At 39.4% G+C, this 21,463-nt stretch overlaps 1 protein-coding gene across 1 annotated transcript in view; it reads right to left on the reverse strand.

The window, feature by feature from the left end:
- LOC307127021 (uncharacterized protein) overlaps positions 1–21,463 on the reverse strand; it is a 369,345-nt gene that overhangs the window by 151,489 nt on the left and 196,393 nt on the right. The window lies entirely within an intron of this gene.

Here is a 21,463-nt window from a genome sequence, read left to right on the forward strand (position 1 = left end):
ATAAAGTGGCTTAAGAATGAGCCACCAAACCAAGCTGAATGGCTAACAATTTTGAGAAATATTTACACTATGGAAAAAATTACATATTCATTGAGATTACAGAGGGAACTTTTTATTGAAAGATGGGCACCATTAATGACGGTGATGGAGGACCATTAGAATAAACTGGTTATATTTGCCAGGGGAACTTGAATACAACCCATGTTTTGTTTTAAGTTGATGTTTGGTTTGTTCAAATTGTTTACTTTAAATGCTGTTAATAATTTCTTATTTCTTCTTTTCCTTGTACCTTTGGAAATATTTTTCTGCGGAATTGATCATACATGTAAGGATGCGTGAATGTTATGATCCCCTGTAAAGGATATTGTTTCTGTGTGCAAGTAATTGTTGTAAAAGGAGATTTGTTTTGAACATTCAAAATAAAAAAATAAGTAACAAAAAAATAAATAAATGCAAATAGTGATAAATGTGGTTTACGTGTTAAAAATAGATTTCATAAAGCTGAGTTCATACATGTGTTAATTGAAACACACAAGAATGAGTGTACATTTTGTCAAATAAAAAATGTGGACATCCAAGTTCTTCCAAAAATTTGTAGAAAATAAATAAAATTAGCTATAAAAATGTTAGGTAATGTAAGTCGATACCAATAAAAGTATTAAAATGCTCAGTCTAATATGGAGTATTTCACAGGTGTGTGTGTGTGTGTGTGTGTGTGTGTGTGTGTGTGTGTGTGTGTGTGTGTGTGTGTGTGTGTGTGTGTGTGTGTGTGTGTGTGTGTGTGTGTGTGTGTGTGTGTGTGTGTGTGTGTGTGTGTGTGTGTGTGTGAAATCAATATTAATTTAATTTAATCTTACACTGCTTTAATAAGTTCCCATAATAGGGTACAGTAGTAACAATACATATATTTTCTCATGTGATGTGATATGATATCATATGTTAAATATGATGGTTTCATTATAAATATTGTGATTATCTTTTAGGCTATCTTTTACCCAACTACATAAATTATATTGACCATCAGAATATAGTCCGATTTATAAAACGATAGTCATTTAATTAATTGTTTGTTTGTTTGTTTTTACCCCAAATGCCATATTCTTCTGTTGATTTAATTACCTTGAACAAAAATGAAAATAATGAACACAACCTCTCAAAATATAGCTAATCTGTCATTTTATTGATTTTGATTGGCTACATAGATCTACAACATTTATAAATAAATAAATAAAAGCCTAATATTAGATCAAATTAGGACAGAATCAACTTTAAAAGATCAGCCAATTTTCCACATGTATAGTGAAACGCAGACGTTCAGGAACGTGCTGTGATGGGTTTTAGTGCCATCTGGTGGATGATGAGCAGATAAAAGTGTGATATCCAATCACATGCCATGAAACAGTGAACGAGACCCGGTGTGATTCACTTAATTCTCTCTTCTGCCTAAGATTAAGAAATTGTTAGACAAGGCTGCCCAAATCTCACAGAATCTGTACCAGGCAACCATCCAACATCTGACACCAGTGTAACAGACACCATCTAGCCTATTTAAAGGGATAGTTCACCCAAATATGGAAATTAGCCCATGATTTACTCACCCTCAAGTCATCCTAGGCGTATATGACATTCTTCTTTCATACGAATATAATCAGAGTTATATTAAAAAAGTCCAGGCTAATCCAAGCATTAGAATTTGATTCATAGTTGCTCTGTTTTTGAAGTCCATAAAAAATGCACCTGTCTGTCGAATAACATGCTCCACACGGCTCCGGGTTGTTAATAAAGGCCTTCTGAACCGAATCGATGCATTTGTGTAAGAAAAATATGTACAGTTTGTAGATCCTACAAACTTCAAGGACCCAAAAGGTCAGGGATGACGTCATCAATGATATACTTTACATTTTAATATGTGGTCATTTGAAAGCTTATAGTCTCTACTTTCTGGAGTTATTCATTTTGGCATTTGTTTTACACATAGACTATAAATATAAAATATGGACGTAGTGTCCGTGACGTCACTCATAGGATTCTGAAGAGCCGTTTTGACACGTAAAGTAGGGTTGAGCTGGCTGTTGCCATCCTGGCAGCGCGTCACACCCGGATAACAGAAAATGATCAAAGAGGCGGGATGTGGGTGGAGCTGAGGTGATGACTAACAGACAGCAGATAAATGGCTATCCACCTGTCACTCAAAGTGGCAACGCCCTTAATTATGCAGAACTTTAAGGCTTTATATAATGTAAACGAATGAGTTATAAAAACATTCACCCCCTCACAGTCGTCATGAAGAGCAAAATTAACCATACAGACCGAAGCGGCCGCCTACAGCCGCTGAGAGGCTAAGCAGCAGGAAAGTTTTGTGACGCGTTTACATGCCTTTTAAAAATATGTAACAGGAACATTTTATTGTCAAGATGTAAGTGAATAGTAAACATTACAAACGCTCAACAAAAGTGAGCATTCCTCCCCACTCACCCCCTCTCTACACGGTCTATCCAAAAGCAGGAAACACTCTCAGGTAAATACCCACCTACACACGTGACCAACTACCCGGAAACACCTACTCAAAATACAAAATAAAAGACAAACATTTTCTGCACTTACACAGACCAAAAGCACAGTTTGTCCCAGACTGTAAACATGTGTTCTTCTGCTGTAAAGTTGGGCATTTTAACATGAGCTCAATGAGATTCTGCTTCTTCTGGAGTCTGTCCATGTCTGTCTTCTGGCCGGTCCATGAACTGCAGTTTAAGTCACTTCCGTATCGGCTTCAAGAGAAACTGCGGGAGGTGCCGCTTGGTTTTACACAAAGTAACTTATTTACAGTAAATTACTCTGGGACCATTTCCGCCTGGATTTGTCTGACCCAAATGTAAAAGCTTCCCATACACACACACACAGTGGCCCTCATTTATCAATCTTGCGTAGAAACGGACGTATATGTTGGCGTAAGATTATGCTTACACTCCTCTCACCGCCTGATTTATGAAGCTGTGCGCACCTCTGACGATCGTCATTAGAATAACACGCCCCTATATATTCAAGTCTCTGCCTCCCCCACACCCTCATTTTACGCCATGGACACACGGAAGACGGCAAAGAAGCGAAACTTCTCTGACATGGTGATCGAGACCATCACCAGGGAAGCGGAAAAAAAACTAAATTGTTTTATTTGGGAGTTTAAAGAGTGGGATTAAAGGCGCCCACAAAAAGGTGTACGGTGGAAGTCCAGTTTAAATAGCTGTTTGGATGAGAAATTACCTATCACAATTCATTATTTTACAGCACGTGTTTTGAAATAATTAGCATTTAATTTCGTATCACGTCACATGTATTGGGGTGTACAATAGTGATGATGATGTGATGTGGAGTACCATTCATTCACATTAATATAATTGCATGACAATTTGTAAGATTCTTCTTATTATTATTATGATTTGTATTATTAATGATGCTTATTGTTATTTAGAAGAAGAATGTCGTTATTATTATTATTTATTTTATTATTATTTAAAAGAAGAAGAATGTAATTTTTATTATTTTGTCAGTCTGAATTATTTTCAGTCCCAGTCCGTGCGCAGCTGCCGGGCCTAACCTTGAACCGTCAGGTAAAGCGCACAGGCTCACAACTGGAGGAATACATATGCCTACAAATCAAATGCTTTGGTAAAGTCACACAAATTAAACATTGAAGTCCATGTTGCACAAAAATAAACACTGAAGTTTATAATTACTTCCCTAATCGCACGGGATTAGTATATGTGGGACCTCTGGTGATTTGTAATAATTGCAGAGAATGTCTGTGATCTTAATCCCATGCGAATCGGCCATGTCTGTAATATGTAAAGTAAAAATTCCCCCGCAAATGACCCACCATATTTCGGCAAACACCGAGGTCCTGCGATAACATTAGTCCCGTACGAATCGGCATCTCTGTGATTTGGCCGGGATTAGGTGGATCGTATGTAATTTTTGCAAGGTTTTTGTGTCCTGTGCGCATTTCTATCTTTATATTTCACGAAGAATGGAGCTAGGCTGCATATAATGCGCACCGTTAGGAAGTCACGTGGGGCCGCGCGGATACTTTCACTTTCACTTTTGGTTATGAGCACCAATTTGGGAGTAAATTGCTTGAATGGTGTGTTTAATGTTATTCTTCATGAAAAACACAATAACAGAACAGTACAATGACAACTCGCTTAAATGGGCGCTTTTACATTTAGCTTTGAAACTGAATCTTCCGTCGTATATTGTTATTATATTGCTCAGTTACGTTTTTAATTGCGTCTGTTCTCTAACTGAACGAAATTATTTTTATTACTATAAAACAATCAAAATGATATCGATACGACTGTTTATTTCATACAGCTATATCTATAACGAAAAAACATTTTCAAGTCTTTACATCATATCCGGGAGATAAGTCAGTAAATTCGAGTAAAATCACAGCTTATCCCGTGCGAATGCGCCACGCAAAATTCAGATGTGGGGGAGTAATTTCTAAATCACACGAGGTCCCCAGATAATAGCCTATTATCCTGTGCGAATAGGGCTTTAGTTGTTGTTGTTGTTTTTTCCACAGTGGGTCTTAATATAGCATTTCTTTGTCAGTGCGTTTTGTGGTGTTAGGAATTGTTTTTCTGCGCATTTTCGCACTAACTCAAAACGTGCGTACACCACCTCCTGAGCTGGCGTAGGATTTGAGCGTGCCGTACTCCAACGTCCATATTGATAAATCTCAAAGTCACCGTGGTTTTGGGTGTACGCCAGGTGTACGCTGGAAATTTGGTGTACGCACTTTTGATAAATGAGGGCCAGTGTCTCTAAACACACAATACTGGAGTCATTTTACAGGAAACCCTCTGAAGTTTCATAAACCACTGCTAACAGTGATAAACATGAGAGTAAATGTTGTCTGAGCTGTACACTGAAAAAAACAATAAGTAAGATTTACTTAATTTTTCTTTGGCAAGCTTTTGCACATATTTTTCATTAGGAATTAAGTAAACTTAACTAAGTTAAGTAAAATGAACAAAGAAAATAAGTAATTTTAACTTCAGTGCTATTTCTAGTTGAAGTTTCCTTTGCAATACATTTTACTCAAAAAATATAACATTGAATTAAACCTCACTTAAAGTTTACGCTTGACTTATCTAAGAAATATCTAAGTAAATAACACAATAAATATTGTGTAAATACTATATCTATATAATAGTAGTAATGCAGTACCTGAACACATGAGACCTCAATACTCGCTACACAACACACAGTGACGGTAACATTTAGTGGATGCTTTTGAGTAAGAATGTCATTCGAGATGCGCCGGCTTCAGTTTTCAACACGAGTGCGGAACGCTTGAATTGAACACGTAACGTTACACGTTTAGTGACGTGAGCTGCGTTTTGTGCTGTTTGTAGCGCACGCTCTTCAATTAAAAAACTGTTTCTATATCTAGAATGGCTTTAATGGTGTTTAGTCTATAAACACATTTAATATAAAAACAAATGCACAAAATGGCTTTAAACTAAATTAAATCACGAGAGATGTGCCGCTCGTACCGGAGACCTTCTCACGGGCTGTTTAGTGGTCGTGCTAAAATTCACACACTGCACCTTTAAATATGAAATATGGCTCAGCTACAGCCATTGAGGAAAAAAAATCTTATTTTAGATAAAATGGTATAAAAATAAATAATAATAAAAATATTATACAAATTAATCCTGAGCGCAACGCGAGTAAAATCCCAGAGCCCCCCCCCCACACAGATAGATTGTGACGTCACAGAGAGATCGACACAAACACAACTGTAGCAGAAATAACATGCGATTAATAACTCCAATAATAGTCATAAACAGTGAAAATGTAACTTTTTTCTATGTATGTTTAAAAAATAATGCTGGTTATTTTTCTTTGCGGCTAATTCTGTGATTGTTAGGGGCTTTACATATACATTAGTGGCCAAAACTGATATCCAGTGTGGTTATTACCTCAAAATATGCGTTCAATCCATTTTCTTAAGTAATTAACCCTCTATGGGACGCATTATGTTCTAACCATGAAATATTATTTCAAATAAGTATTTATTACATGAAATAGCTTCAATCACACAAACCGAAAAATATTTATTGGAGGGTACTTGCTGTGCCACAATGGAAAATTGTCAAAAAAGTAGTTTTTCTATAAAATTATAACTTTCTTTTCTATTTAAATGCACATTTCTTTTAGAAATTGATAGATTTATATATTTGGGACTCATGGAAACCAAAAATAAGTAGATCCCTATCATTGAATCCCTACCGGTCTGCACTCTTCCTATTGCCCTTTCCGTAAAACATTGATATCAATATTCTGAAAAGAAGAAATTATTTTGTTACTTGTTCATAAACACAACTATACTACAATAAATAAATAAATAACTGCAATCATATTGTTGATGCTACTATGTATAAAAAATCCCAATGGGGAAATTACATTGATATTTCCTCAATTTACAGTAAAACTATGTTAGACGAAGTTGATTTGTGAATAAAAATATATAATTTTTATCCATCCGGAGCCGTCACCTGAGAGCGATCCGGAGCCGTCACCTGAGAGCAATCCAGAGCAGTCACCTGAGAGCGATCAGGTGACACCTGAGAGCGATGGGAACGATCCGGAGCCGTCACCTGAGAGCGATCCAGAGCCGTCATCTGAGAGCGATCCGGAGCCGTCACCTGACAGCGATCCAGAGCCGTCACATGAGAGCGATCAGCTGATAATTTGATCCTGAGCCAAAACCCGTCCCAGGTGCCCTTGATGTATCTGTTTTTTTTCCAGCTACAGGTGAGTCTGCTGTCATTAACTCACACTTGTGCCTAGTTAGTGAGTTTTAATGCTACTGGCATTCGTCTAATTCTGATTGGTCTAGTTCTTATGTAGGAATCATAAGCCAATCTTTTTGCATGTTGTTTTTTATCAATTTCCTCATTTTACGAAGTGAAAAGAGATTGGAAGGGGAGGATTTGGTGCATGAAGGGACGCGTAGATTTGATGGCCAGAAGGTAATCTACTCTTGCTTTAACCACAAAATGATGTGTGTGGACATGTAACACATCGATCTTTCAGATTTTGATCAGGTCTTTTTGCAGGTTGCTATCAAATTTTTACCTAAGAACACCTGGAACAAGTTTATTGAATTGGTAAGTTGGCAAGACTTGGATACATCAATACGCAATTTGTTTAACACTCATTTGGGTCCACATTGAAAATCTAGAAATAAACCAATTTTGAAAAATGGCCATGCTGATAATACAGGGCTCGCAAAACTTCAAACTCGGAAAGGATTTAACTAGCGATTTTGCGAGCCATGTAATCCGTTAATTTGCCAAATAGAAGTGGTCTCAGACTTGTAGACTCTGCTGTTTCCATATAAAAGTGAAAGCTAATCTTTTGTCAAACACGTTTCTCCAGCCAGGGTCCACCAAACCTCTGCTTGCGGAAGTGGCTATGAATCTGCAGATGCGCATATATCTCTGAAAAGCCCCCACATCGTACAGATGTTAGATTGGTTTGATGAGCCGGAACAGTACGCCCTTATAATGGAGTATCCACATCCATGTGAGACCTTGCTCAGATTTGCCATGCGCAAAGGAGGATTCCTGGATGAAACCGTGGAACGTGGATTAATGCGCCAAGCAGTGCTTGTAGCCAAACTCTGCGTTGACTGGGGTGTCTACCACAAGGACATCAAGACGGACAACATCCTGATCAACACAGAGACACTGCAGCTCAAATTCATTGACTTTGGCTGCAGTGAACTTTTTAAGACCAGTAAAAGTGAGTTAGCCATAATATGATATTTTACATGATACAAGCTTATTGTTTTCACAATAGCATGTGTTGGATTGGCATGTGCTCCATTTTATAGACTCTCTCAAATGTAATGGCTCACAGATGACTTGAGTTAATGAAATGATCTCTTGCTTCCAACTCAGATCGTGAATGGGTGGTCGAAACGACAGTCTGGTCTCTGAGTAGAGTGCTTTTAGAGATGGTGAGTGGAGTGGAGACAAGCCTTTAAGAGTTCTGCAATCCGGGAAACTTGATCCACTGCTTATCCAAAGGTGAGTCCACAGCGACACTGTTAAACACACACATAAGCCTCGGTACAGTTTCAGGGAGTTAGTCTTTACTAAACATAAAATATTTGGATAGATGGAACACCTAAAAATGATCAATACTGTATTGGGTTCTGGGTACTGATGACAAATACAGTACTAAATACTATGCATTTCAGAAGCTATTTTCCTACATTCATAAAGAGCATACATGACTAACCAACTCTTTCCTCTTTGAAAACTCGTACAGAATGCCAAGATCTGATAATGATGTGTCTGGACAAATATCAATGCAGGAGTCTAACGTTAGAGCAGATGTTAGGACATGCATGGTTTGAGCAGGACTGAAGGAAGGAAGAGGAGTCAGGTAGTGTAGCAGTTTGAGGGACGGCAGATCACAGGAAATCATGGTCATGAAAGACCAATGGCCATCTTCGCTTTCTGAATTACCATGACCTACAGCGAAGCCAGGAAGCAGGCGTCAACCTGAGCCTCCGTTAGGCTGTGTGTCCACCAAAGCATTTTTTCTTGAGGCTGACCTATTTATCTATCCACATGGTCCACAAGAGGCTGACCTATTTATCTATCCACATGGATGGCAGGACCCAAGGTTTCCCAGCAGAACATTGCCCAAAGCATCACTGCCTCCACCGCCACGCATTCTTCCCATAGTGCACCTGGTGCCATGTGTTCCCCAGGTAAGCCACGCACCCGGCCATCCACGTGATGTAAAAGAACACGTGATTCATCAGACCAGGCCACCTTCTTCCATTGCTCTGTGGTCCAGTTCTGATGCTCACGTGCCACTGTTGGTGCTTTCGGCAGTGGACAGGGGTCAGCATGGGCACCCTGACTGGTCAGCGGCTGTGCCGCCCCATACGCAACAAACTGAGAGGCACTGTGTATTCTGACACCTTCTTATCAGAACCAGTATTAACTTCTTGAGCAGTTTGAGCTCCAGTAGCTCGTCTGTTTGATCAGACCACACGGGCCAGCCTTCGCTCCCCACGTGCATCAATGAGCCTTGGCCGCCCATGACCCTGTCGCCAGTTCACCTCTGTTAGAGACTGACCACTGCAGACCGGGAACACCCCACAAGAGCTGCAGTTTTGGAGATGCTCTGACCCAGTCGTCTAGCCATCACATTTTGGCCCTTGTCAAACTCGCTCAAAACCTTACGCTTGTCCATTTTTCCTGCTTCTAACACATCAACTCTGAGGCCAAAATGTTCACTTGCTGCCTAATATATCCCACCCACTCAGATAGCAACATTGTGTCGGCCCAGATCTGGCCCACATTTGGCACTTGTGGCATACTGATCTGGCCCACATGCTGCATGGAATGACGGCCCTTGAGTGGACCACTCCTGTTTGCCAGATCTGGGCCACAAGCAGGCCATAACAATGCCACATGTCAGCCAAGAGCAAAGAAATAAACCAGAACTGGACCTTATCTGAGCCACAAAATCTGTGTATATTAGATATGGAGTCAGCTCAGCCTTAATAAACCTGTTAACAAGCAGAATCACTGAAGGAGAGAAGAGAACAGAAAAAGAGACGAGCAGAAAGACAAGAACTACAAGTGACTTCAGCCACAGCTTTAGTTGAAATCAACTGAAGATAAAAGAAGACATTCAATCTCTGAAGATCTCAGCAGAGGAGGATTAAACAACTCCACAAACAGCATTACCAGCTTCACACATTACTAACCAGACTGACTTTATTTCTGTCAGACGACTACAGAAGCTCTTATTGAGAATTAACAGCACTAACAGAGATAAGCAGTGTTATTCACTTCACCTGTCACGGGTCATAATGTTATGCCTTATTATTATTGCTATTAATGCAGTACAAACTTAAGAGGCAGGGCTATACAAGAAACTAAACATGAAACTAAGATTCCTACAAAATAAAAGTCCATAAAAATAAATGAGATTTTAATGTTATGGGACATTACTGTCCACCAGATCTGCATCAGAGTTAAATATCATCTTAATTATGTTGGATTCACAAACCCGAGACTCCTTACACGACAAGCACAACGTCTCTAGACCAACAAACCGTTATTTTAAAATGTCCCAAATGAAACATTAATAAAATATATTAATAATCATAAAATATAATTCTTCGTGTATTATTGCTGCAATGGTGGAGTAGGACAATAAAATAATTTCAACTCAAAACTTTTCATATCCACCTATTTATTTAATCAGTAATGATTATAAATAACCGTGAGGTTCAGGGTTAGTTTACACACGACCGTTTTCAATTAAAAACGTTTTATGCGCTTTGGTCGTTCAACGATACCATTATTGTCTCTGTGTAAACAACAAACAACTGTGAATTTGTGAAAACGTTGAGGTCATGCGTATTACATATGTTGTCTATAGGCGAGCAGCATTTCTTTACAAAGTGACAGTGCCATCTACTGGCCTGGCAGCAGCGCTTCTAGTCACTTTCGTGGATCTGTGTGAACGGGGTTCGTTTGGACAATGTTGTAATCGTCAAAGGAAAAACCTATCCATTTTAGTACAGCATTGTCATGTACACGCACCCTTAAGCCCAAAGTATATATCGGCCATCCGCGCACCGTCTGCATGCCGTAATTTTTGTCATCAGGAGGGTTCGTTGACATCTGACATTCAAGTCATTGAATTTTAAAGTAGCAATTTCCAGGCCTGGAAAAGTTTTGGGAAAATAAATAAACCAGAAAGTTTTGGAAAAGTCATGGAAATTTGTTTAAAAGAATGTATGTAATAGAATATATGTTTAAGTGGTAATATTGGTTAAACAAACTTTGAAACTTCGACTGCTGCATTCTCGTCAGCATTGAGCATTATAATCAATCACACGCGTTTCTGTCGAGCGTTCATGCGTTCTCCATCCAGCTAGGTACATCCCTGATTTCCCCATCAAAGTCAGTCAGGAATCTTGGAGTAACATTTGATGACCAGTTGTCCTTCAGAGAACACATTTCTAAGACAGCTCGCTCATGCAGGTTTGCGCTTCACAACATCAGGAAGATTAGACCATTCCTAACAGAGCACGCAACACAGCTTCTTGTCCAGGCCCTGGTCATTTCTAGGCTTGACTACTGCAATGCGCTTCTGGCTGGACTCCCCTCTTGTGCGAATCAAACACTTTGAATGATCCAGAATGCAGCGGCACGTCTTGTTTTCAACGAGCCCAAAAGGACCCACGTCACACCTCTATTCATCTCTCTGCACTGGCTACCACTCGCTGCTCGCATCAAGTTCAAGGCGCTGACTCTTGCCTACAGAGCCACCACGAGCTCCGCTCCTGCATACTTTGACTCGATTCTACGAGTCCACACCCCCACCAGAAGCCTTCGCTCAGCTTAGGAGCGACGTGCTACCATCACAGAGAGGCATGAAATCCCTTTCCAGAACATTTACATTCACCGTTCCCAGCTGGTGCAACGATCTTCCCACCACCATCCGAAACGCAGAATCATTGACAACATTCAAAAGTCAACTAAAAACTCAGCTCTTCCATGAGCACTTAACCTCATTAAAAAAACAAACAAAAAAACACCTTTCTTTTCCTCTTTCTTCCCTTTTTCCCTCCCTACCCTAGCCTGTGCTACACTGAGCAGATTCGCAAACATAGAGATTGGTCAATCAAGAAGATAATGAGCATTGTAACTCGGAGGAACATATTGAGAACTTTCATATGATGTATGATAGGGCCCTTAGTCTGTTGATTTTAAAATGAACCCTCTATGGCAGGGGTGGCGAACTCCGGTCCTGGAGGGCCACTGTCCTGCATAGTTTTGCTTCAACCCTAATCAAACACACCTGAACAAGCTAATCATGGTCTGAAGGGTTACTAGAAAGCTAAAAGGCAGGTGAGTTTTATCAGGGTTGGAGCTGAACTCTGCAGGACAGTGGCCCTCCAGGCCCGGAGTTCGCCACCCCTGCTCTATGGTATGCAATATGATTTCAATGAGTAAAAAATTTTTTGTGGTGTTTTTCCTGCATAAAATGGGGAACTATAAAAATAGCAATACATATTTTCATAACATTTTTTTATTTATTTAAAGTTTGTTGCCTCAAGGTAACATTGTACCACAATGGACAAATTGAAACATTTGACATTTTCATGTAAAAAAAAAAAGAAATATATTTATTTAAAACATCAATTTCTTTAACCAGACACCTGAACAAACACAATTATCCAGTTTTTCATGTATTACAAATTTCCTATTTAATAAAAAGTAACATTTCAAATTCAGCTGTTGCTCTCAGGCAACATTGTACCATCGTGGAACACAAGTATCACCAAACCATCATATCAAGTTATCATATCCATCTTCATCCTCATCTCCATCTTCAATCTCATTTGAAGATTGAAATGAGATCTCTCCCTGCCGGATTGTCACTATGACCTCATCTTCCTCATCACGTGACACCTCATCCTCATCAGTTGTGTTTTATACCTTTTTTAAGTGCTATAGAAAATGCGCAGAACATAATATGTGCAGTTATAGTATTTGCATTACAAAATCATGCAAAAATGCACATATATTTAGAGAATTCTAGCTCTTTTCCTTACAAATATACTATATTTGTTTCCAACCTAGTGTGTCTGGTATGGCCTTATGCGATTCCATTATGGTACAATGTTGCCTTGAGGCAACACACAGTTTTTAGTTATTTACTCTAAAACATTTTAAAATATATAATGTAAAGTTCTTGAAAATACTTCTTTACTTACCAGTGAAGGTGACTCATATTTTTTGTGGGTGATTAACTGGACGCAAATGAGTGAAAAATGCACTTTTCATTGGAGAAAATATGGAGCCAGGTGACCTGTGCACATGTGCTGAAACAAGACACAAAATGGACCCCTGTGGGTCATGTGGCCTCTTTTTTGCACTTTCATTGATTAGTATTTGAGTTCTTCTTCCCTGAGATAGGTTTGAACAATAAATTGGTGTTTAATTTTATTAAAAATAAACTAAAATAGACCCATAGAGGGTTAAGAGGGAAGCATTATATTGCTACCACGGTTCTGTATTGAGGAGAACCTGCAAGTTATCTTTCAGGAGTTCACCACTCACTATGCTGAGATTATAAGATTTCATCTTCAGCAGCAACAACATCAAATTGATGCTGATTTATCTGAACTACTTAATCAGCAAAATGTTTTTGATAAATGCCTTCGACAGAATAGTAGTGAATGGAGCACTATTGTGACATGGTGTGCATTTCCAGTACCTCTCAAGGCTATGCTGAGAAAGATTTGTGAGCATTTCTTAACCAAGAGGAAACACCCAAACATCAGGATGTCGTGGAGGGCTACACTGATGGAGACCAGTTCAAAAGTTGTGAACTTTTGTCCTTATCCAATCTACATCTACATTTCTACATCAATGAATTTGAGATTGTTAACCCTTTAGGTTTTAAAAAGGGAAAACATAAACTGGCAGCTGTTTATTTTAAACTCTGAATCACTGATAAGAATTATACATCAAAACCTGAGAATATTTACCTTTCATTGTTAATCAGACATTGGTATATTGAAGAAGACCTTACCAACTATAACAATCTGTTTCAGCCTTTGATTGAAGATGTCATGAGACAGAGGGAGTTACTCTGTCATGTAATTGGGACAGAAGACTCTATGGCACAGTAGTCACCATCTCAGTGGACAATCTTTCAGCTCACTCTTTGATTGGGTTGAAACATTTTTTTTTTACATGGAAGAGTTCAACTCTGGACATCGTTTAGACTTACCACTAATGGTCAGACCTCCAAACAAGTATTGGAACTGCTACATTTTACTAGGAGAAGTGATAAATGTGATCATGGCCCCAGGGTGAGAAGATCATGGATACCCTATCCTGTTTCATAGCTGTGCATACATGTTAATTTATGTTTTTACTTTATATGAGCATATTAAGATATTTCATATGTGACCCTGGACCACAAAACCATAAGTCATAAGTCACACGAGTACATTTGTGGCAATAGCCAACAATACATTGTATGGGCCAAAATGGTTGATTTTTCTTTTATGTCAAAAATCATTAGGATATTAAGTATTAAGATCATGTTCTATGAAGATATTTTGTAAATGTCCTATCGTAAATATATACAAAATGTATTATCAGTGGTAATAAGCATTGCTAAGGACTTTATTTGGATAACTTTAAAGGCGATTTTCTTTTCAATTTTTTTTTTGCACACTCAGATTCAAGATTTTAAAATATTGTCCTATCCTAACAAACCATACATCAATGGAAAGCTTTCATAATTCTTAATCTTAATTTAAAATAATTGACCCTTATGACTGGTTTTGTGGTCCAGGGTCACATATATGACACGTATGACAAAATAAGTATTATAGTCTAGTCAAGTTGCCTTTATTTATATAGCGCTTTTTACGATGCAGATTGTTTCAAAGCAGCTTCACAGTGTTAAAGGTCCCATGGCATGGCATTTTTCTATTATTTTATGTTTCCTGAGGTGTACTTATATTGTTAGTATGATTTTTACATCATAAAATATCATCATTTAGAAATAAAACGCATTTTTTCAATACTGATGTTTGCCCTGTGGCTTAATGCCCTGTTTCAATGGGCATGTCTGCTGTGAGACTTCAGTAAAAACGCCCACTGTTGTGATTGGCTGACATCTTTGCATTTGAAATGAACGGAGGGGGCGTTTAACGAGGTCTACCAGGCACGAGCCCAGGGTTGCCATATTGGGCGGTTTCCCGCCCAATTGACCTATCGGTAAGCCCCGCCCCCCTTAGTTACTGTTGCTAACTCGGACAAACAAACGGAGTTGCTATATCTTACAATGTACAGCTGTCAGTGTGAAAACCTTATCCCAAGATGTTTTTGGACACAGAATGTAACGTATACCCCGTCCAAATGATGGCCAAACTTTACTGATGGTTTATGAAGTTTATTACATCGTTTTTCACTCAAAAAATCATCGTAAGAGCTGAACAAACAAAGCATAAGTGCGCCTTAACATCTCATTCACAAACTCTCTCTCTAGCCCTCTCTCCGTGGCATTACCATTAACATACACAGCAAATTACACAAAAACACTCACAGTAAACAAACATATACACAGACCTTATGCCTTTTCGGGGGTGCAGTTAATAACTGGTGAACTTTGTATCTGCAAAACAACTCCGATAAACTGCGTGCGAGCTCTCCCTGTCACTATCCGCCCCGTAGACTATAACACCCGTCAAAATAGGAGTCCTCCTTATAAGACAGATAATGCAGACCTTTAAACATATCTAAACTCACAGAAATAAAATAAATATGGTGAGAGATTAATTTCGAAGCGATGGTTTACAGATCTCAATGCAAACGGGAGAAGCCTCTTGTTACGATCGCAGATGATAACATCCAGGATACACACTGTTCATGTACCGCAGGGTAAGATTACATAAATTCACATTTAATCAGTTTAATATGGAGAAATGCACTGAAATGTAGACCTTCGTGTTTCTGACCTACACCGTTGCATGAGAACAGTTAACGTTAGTTATAGTTAACTTAGTCGGTTTGTACGTTAGCAGGGAATTACTAACTTTAATAATAACTTAATAAGAGTATGACAAACAGAAAATCCTCTCAGGACACCTGGAATCAGTGTTGCAGTACCTCAGGCACGACGTTTAGCATTTTTGTAGCATAAACACCATCAAACCGATAACAGCTTCGGATTTTACAATGTTTCTCTATGGCGCTGACACCTAAAGATGTCCGAGTTCCGGTCCAAGTGCAACTGATACTCAACTGCCATTGGCTCATCGGCGTTCGATGGGAGGGGCTTACCAATAGGTCAATTGGGCGGTTTCGCAATCTATTTTGCGGGCAAAAATGGGTTTGGGCGGGTGGATAAAAATTGGGCTGGTTTTGGATCAGTTCGGCGGGGTTTTTTTAGCCGAAACACCGGCACTTCAGATCCTTTTTCCTGCGACCCTCTGTTCAGCAGGAAGCAGTCTCTCTCACTCACTCACTCACTCACACACACACACACACACACACACACACACACACACACACACACACACACACACACACACACACACACACTACAGCTCTGGGCTGGCTGACGTGCCCTGACGTAAACTCACAACAGACACTCCCTCCCACTACCTTCACTACATCACTTCACGGCAAGCCGGCACCGCCCGGGGATTAGCGGGGATTAGCTAGCTGACTAACACAGCCAATATGCCAAATTGGGCAAAATATAAAAAAAGTTACAGGAAAGAGTGGGAAAGAGATCCAGACTTAAAGTCATGGATTGCACCGGGTGCAGAAGAAGGAAAGGCACACTGCAAATACTGCAACGCTGATATCCGTGCTCATTTAAAAGATCTCAAAGATCATGCAGCCACCAAGAAGCATAAGCCAAGGTGCCAGCCAACGGTCATACCATTTACAGTTAGCAGACTGGGTGAGTCCAGTAACCCTGACAGCAATGTCCAGAAACGAAGAGAACTGCGGATAGCAACGTACATTGCGTGCCACACGGCCATTAATGCTGTTGACGAACTTTCAGATATACTGAAAGACGAGACAGGTGCATTCCAGATGCACAGAACAAAATGCACTGCTGTCATCAAGTCATTGCTAGCACCTCATTTTAGACAGGAGCTAAAAGAGGACATCGGTGACTCCCCGTTCTCGCTATATTTGGACGAGACAACGGACATTACAGTGAGCAAATTGCTCTGCATATGCATAACATATCGCTCCAAAAAAACACAATAAGTTTATTAGCACTTACTTGGGTTTGGTGGAGCTCTCAGATGCTGATTCTAATGGTATTGTGGAGGCAGTCATTCGATTTTTGCAGGAGTGTGCACTGGACATTACTAATATGGTGGGGATAGCAACAGATGGGGCCAGTGTAATGGTCGGCAGGCATCATTCGGTGTACACGTTACTGAAACAGAGGCAACCGAATTTACAACTTATAAGATGCGTGTGCCACTCCCTGGATATAATTGCCCACAAAGCGATGAAACAGCTGCCCAGCAATATAGACTATCTGATCAGGGAGACGTATAACTGGTTCTCACACTCCGCAAAGCGCCAGGCCGATTATAAAGTCATATACGAGACCATCAATGGAGGGTCTCCCCTAAAGTTACTATCCCCGAGTGTAACCCGCTGGCTGGCAACAGCTGTTGAAGAATTCTCTTCTTATAAAAATTTCTTCACAAAGGATTAGTGATTCCAGAAGAGGCTTTATTCACACCAAACACAGCAATGAAGCCGGAGGGCCGTCAGCCACCGGCCCTCCTGCTACTTGAATTTTCTGTCATATATATACCATAGTTGTCTTCCTTTTTTGGTAACCACTGTTGTCTTCCTAACATGGTAACAACCCCCTGGCTCACATATTACCACATTCTAAGTTCTAATTCTGTTCCTGTCCTTCTAAAGGGCATTCTCAAAGTCAGCATACATTTAAACACAGTCAGCACACATTTGAACACACTTGAGATGTCAGCACACATTTGAACATAATAGTGTCTTTTCATTAGCCTTAAACTGCTAATTTTTAACTAATAAAATCTTCTACACAGCAGACTGCATAGACCGAATTCTGGACCAATTCGAGGAGCTGACCTTACATTTTGCATTGGCTGCTAATGCTGAGCATTGTTATGCCGCGCGTCTCCTCAGCGAGATGTACAAAGACAAAACAAAAAGTCTGTAAGTGCATTTTCTACGTCCGCTGCTGTTTGAAATTAAGGCCGTGAACAAGAATTTCCAGTTGGAGACTGGGGACAGCCTTGCTGTATTCCGAGACCTTAACCGGCTCTACATGTCAACAATGAGACGCATTATCAAGCCTAGCGTTTTCCGCATGAATAATGAAAAACAACTCAGAGAATTGGACCTAAATTCCACCAGTGTCTATCTCTCACCTGCAGACGCTGACTTGGGGACCACATTCAGCCAAAAGCTGGAAGAAAGCACCTTATCCCCTGAAATGAAGCTACTGATCCAAACACGTTGCACAGACTTTATGAAAGAACTCCTGGTCCAATACCAAATGTGCCTGCCTGCATCCATGGAGCTGCTTGCAAAGCTGGAGCTCCTATGTCCTGCTGCCGTGATGTCCTACAAGCTAACAGTCCGAGAGCTGCCTAGGGAGTTTTTTTCTGGCTCTCTCAATTCTCTTGAGACTAAGTTGAGAAATGTTGCCTCAGCAGGTTTTTCTCCCAACCTGGGCATTGATGCATTCTGGCTTGAGGTGGAATCTTTTAAAGATGCTGGAGGAAACCAATGTTTCCAGGATTTAGCTTTTGGTGCTATAAAGTTGCTCACCCTACACATATCCAACGCTCCAGTTGAAAGAGCTTTTTCTCAAGTCACTCTGCTGAAAGATGACCTACGAAGCAGGATGGGTTTACCCCTTCTTTCCGGATTGATGGACGTGCGCACAGGTCTTGCGCGTAATGGCTTGACATCAGCTACATTCCGTCCGCCCCGAGAGTTGTTGTGGAAGTTTGACTGTAGTATTTACTAGAGCTTTTGTGCTAATCAAATTATTCTTAATAATTGTTCAAAGCGATTTTCACGAAAACTCACACTCCTGTTTGATGGGGAATAGGCTCAGGCAGTTCGACCTGTACAAATAAATAATTTTATTAACACTATATTTGTTTTTGTGTTAATCAAATTTTGAGTTAATCAATTTTTTTTGTCTAGAGATGGCCCGCCATGCATGAACGTTCTGCTTCTGCAAAGAGCGCACTGACATGTTCTATAAATGTTCTATAAATGTTCAACGCGTTTTTCATGTAATGTTATTCATGAATATGCATGTTTCATGTGTCTATTTGAAATAATTAAAATGTTAAAATGGGTTATTTTGTATGTCCATATATCCACTCAATGTTTTCATGTTAGGCTAATGCTTTTGTTCCAAGTGACTTTTATTGACAATAAACAGAAGTTGATCGCATTATTTTCCGTAACATAAGCTTATAGTTTAATAGTATAATAGTCAGACTGAGGACGCTTTTGCGTCCATTCCGTTTTCCTTTTTTAAACCAGAAATTAAATATGGAAACGCGGTTTCTTCTTTTTTTATTTGAACACTGATTAATAAAATTAGCAGATACAAGGTAATTTTCCTAATACCTTATTATTATTTTATTACAAATAATATAGGCTAAATGATTTAAACTTTTTTTTAATGTGTAAATATGCTCAATTAAATTTCTAGGGTTTTTGCGTCAATACACAGATTCTAACAGTGCCCATGGCAGCGCCTTTTCTTCTGGAATCAATAGAATGACTACGGACAGAGGCATAGAAGGTCGGTCAGTGTACTTTTTTGTTCATTCATTATTCTATTTCGGAATGAAAGATGAAATTTAAAAAAGGGTGCAGCTTGGTTTTTTGTTTAAAAGAAAAAAAAGCAGAAATGGTTGTATTTTGTTTTCCAAATGTATTGTTGTCATCAAATAATAGTATTAGAAAATTGGACGACATTCCGTTCGTTTTTTAATTTGTAATCATTATATGTAAGTTTGTTGTGTTTCATTTGACTGATCCTATCTTTACCTGGAAATAATTTTACAAAAGAACATTTGTAAATTTACATTTTTTATATGAATCTGTTTGTTTTTAGTTTATAAAAATGCAAAACGTAATTTAAAAAAAATCCAAAAATAAGTTATTTTATTTTGTGCGCATGGAATTTGTGTATAGCCTACGTTTTGATTTAAATTTTGTTATTCAACATAGTATTTAAAAATACAACAACCATTCCATTTTTGTTTTTGTTTCCATGGTTAAAAACGAAAAAGGAATGGCAAAAGTACAAGGACCGTTGCGTTCATTTCATTGAATGTTGTTTCTGAAATAGGATAGGCTAGTCGATAAATGGTTAATTTTATAGCTTGTTAATGATTTAAATGTATTTAAACGAGAAACAAGCCAAAAAAAATTGCTTGGTAGGGCTTGGTTTTTGGCGAAGTTTTGGGCTGGAAAACCCTGCTGGCATCTGACAACCCTGCACGAGCTGCTGCCAGAGAGACGGATGGACCTGAGTTCACTTCTCATCAGTTCTCAGCACATCTCAGTTCAGTGAACTGTTGTAGTTACAGCATATACTTCAGGTTATTAGTCTATTTCTAGACGGAGGGGCTGTCACTCATGTCAGAAAGTTAGTAACTTTAGTAAATTATGGATCAGCGCTGACTGGAGAAGCGAACCGTTTAGAACGATTCAGTCCGATTTGGTGAACTGATTCGGTTCACTAAAAAGAACCAGTTCAAAAGAATGATTCGTTCGCGAACCGGACATCACTAATGTACCAGAGACGGAGAGATTGCAAAAAAAGTTATTTATAGTAACTACTGAGTTATGAGAGCGCTGTCAGCGTGAGTTTATTGTGTTTGTATCTGAGAGTTCTGAATAAACACGAGTCCCAGTCACACCGAGTCCGTCTTTATCCTTATTACCAACTTTGTAACACATGTAATGAACCATTACAGCTGTCGAGATGAACGAGTTACGAGTAAGTGTTGATTACAGCATTATTTTTAGATATTTTCCTATCATATGAAAAGCGTCAGTGATGCGCATTGAGTACACAGCGCAAACAAAGACACAACAGCAGTAATCGAATGTAATACAGTTTATTGTGGGGCTAGGCTGGCTAGCCCTGATATGCTCACACTAACCCCCCTTCTGCTTAATCTCACGCCGCGTTTGGTGCCTCCGCTGTGGGCCAGATGCAGTACTGGGGGTCGGTGATGTTGAAGGCCGACCGGCCAGTGCAGCCCGAGCTTCGGTGTGTGTGAGGTTTATCTCTAAAGATGTGAGTCTGCTGATGTTGAGCAGAAACGACTGTATGCACATTTTAGAACTGATAGACGCGACGAGGACGTACAAAAACACTGACTCACAAGATAGAAAACACGAAAACACCGTTCTGTTGGGAGAGAGAGAAGTCGCAGCGTGTGCACGAATAATAAATAATTAGCTACACATAAGAAATCACTGATCACAGATCAGAAGGAACTGAAAAAAGACTTCTGTTTCCAAACACTGAGAAACTGCCAGCATTCACTCGTTCACAAGCCATGATCTCTTGAGGACAAATATGGCGCTCGCATGGGCGTGCCAGATTCTCTGGGCGGAGGAAACCGTTCCTGTTATGAGGTCATAACAGGAAAATTCCAGATCAGCTCGTCTGGGCTGTCATTTTCTCAAAGGCAGAGAAAGAGACCCAGAACTCGGTTTACAACAATCAAAATTTCTAGCCACTTGGGGACAATATTCAGGCTAGGGGAACTCATATTAATGTTGAAAAACCTCATAAAATTAAAATTTCATGCCAT

Source organism: Gobio gobio, assembly GCF_949357685.1.
Source record: "Gobio gobio genome assembly, chromosome: 5".
NCBI classification, from domain to species: Eukaryota; Metazoa; Chordata; class Actinopteri; order Cypriniformes; family Gobionidae; genus Gobio; species Gobio gobio.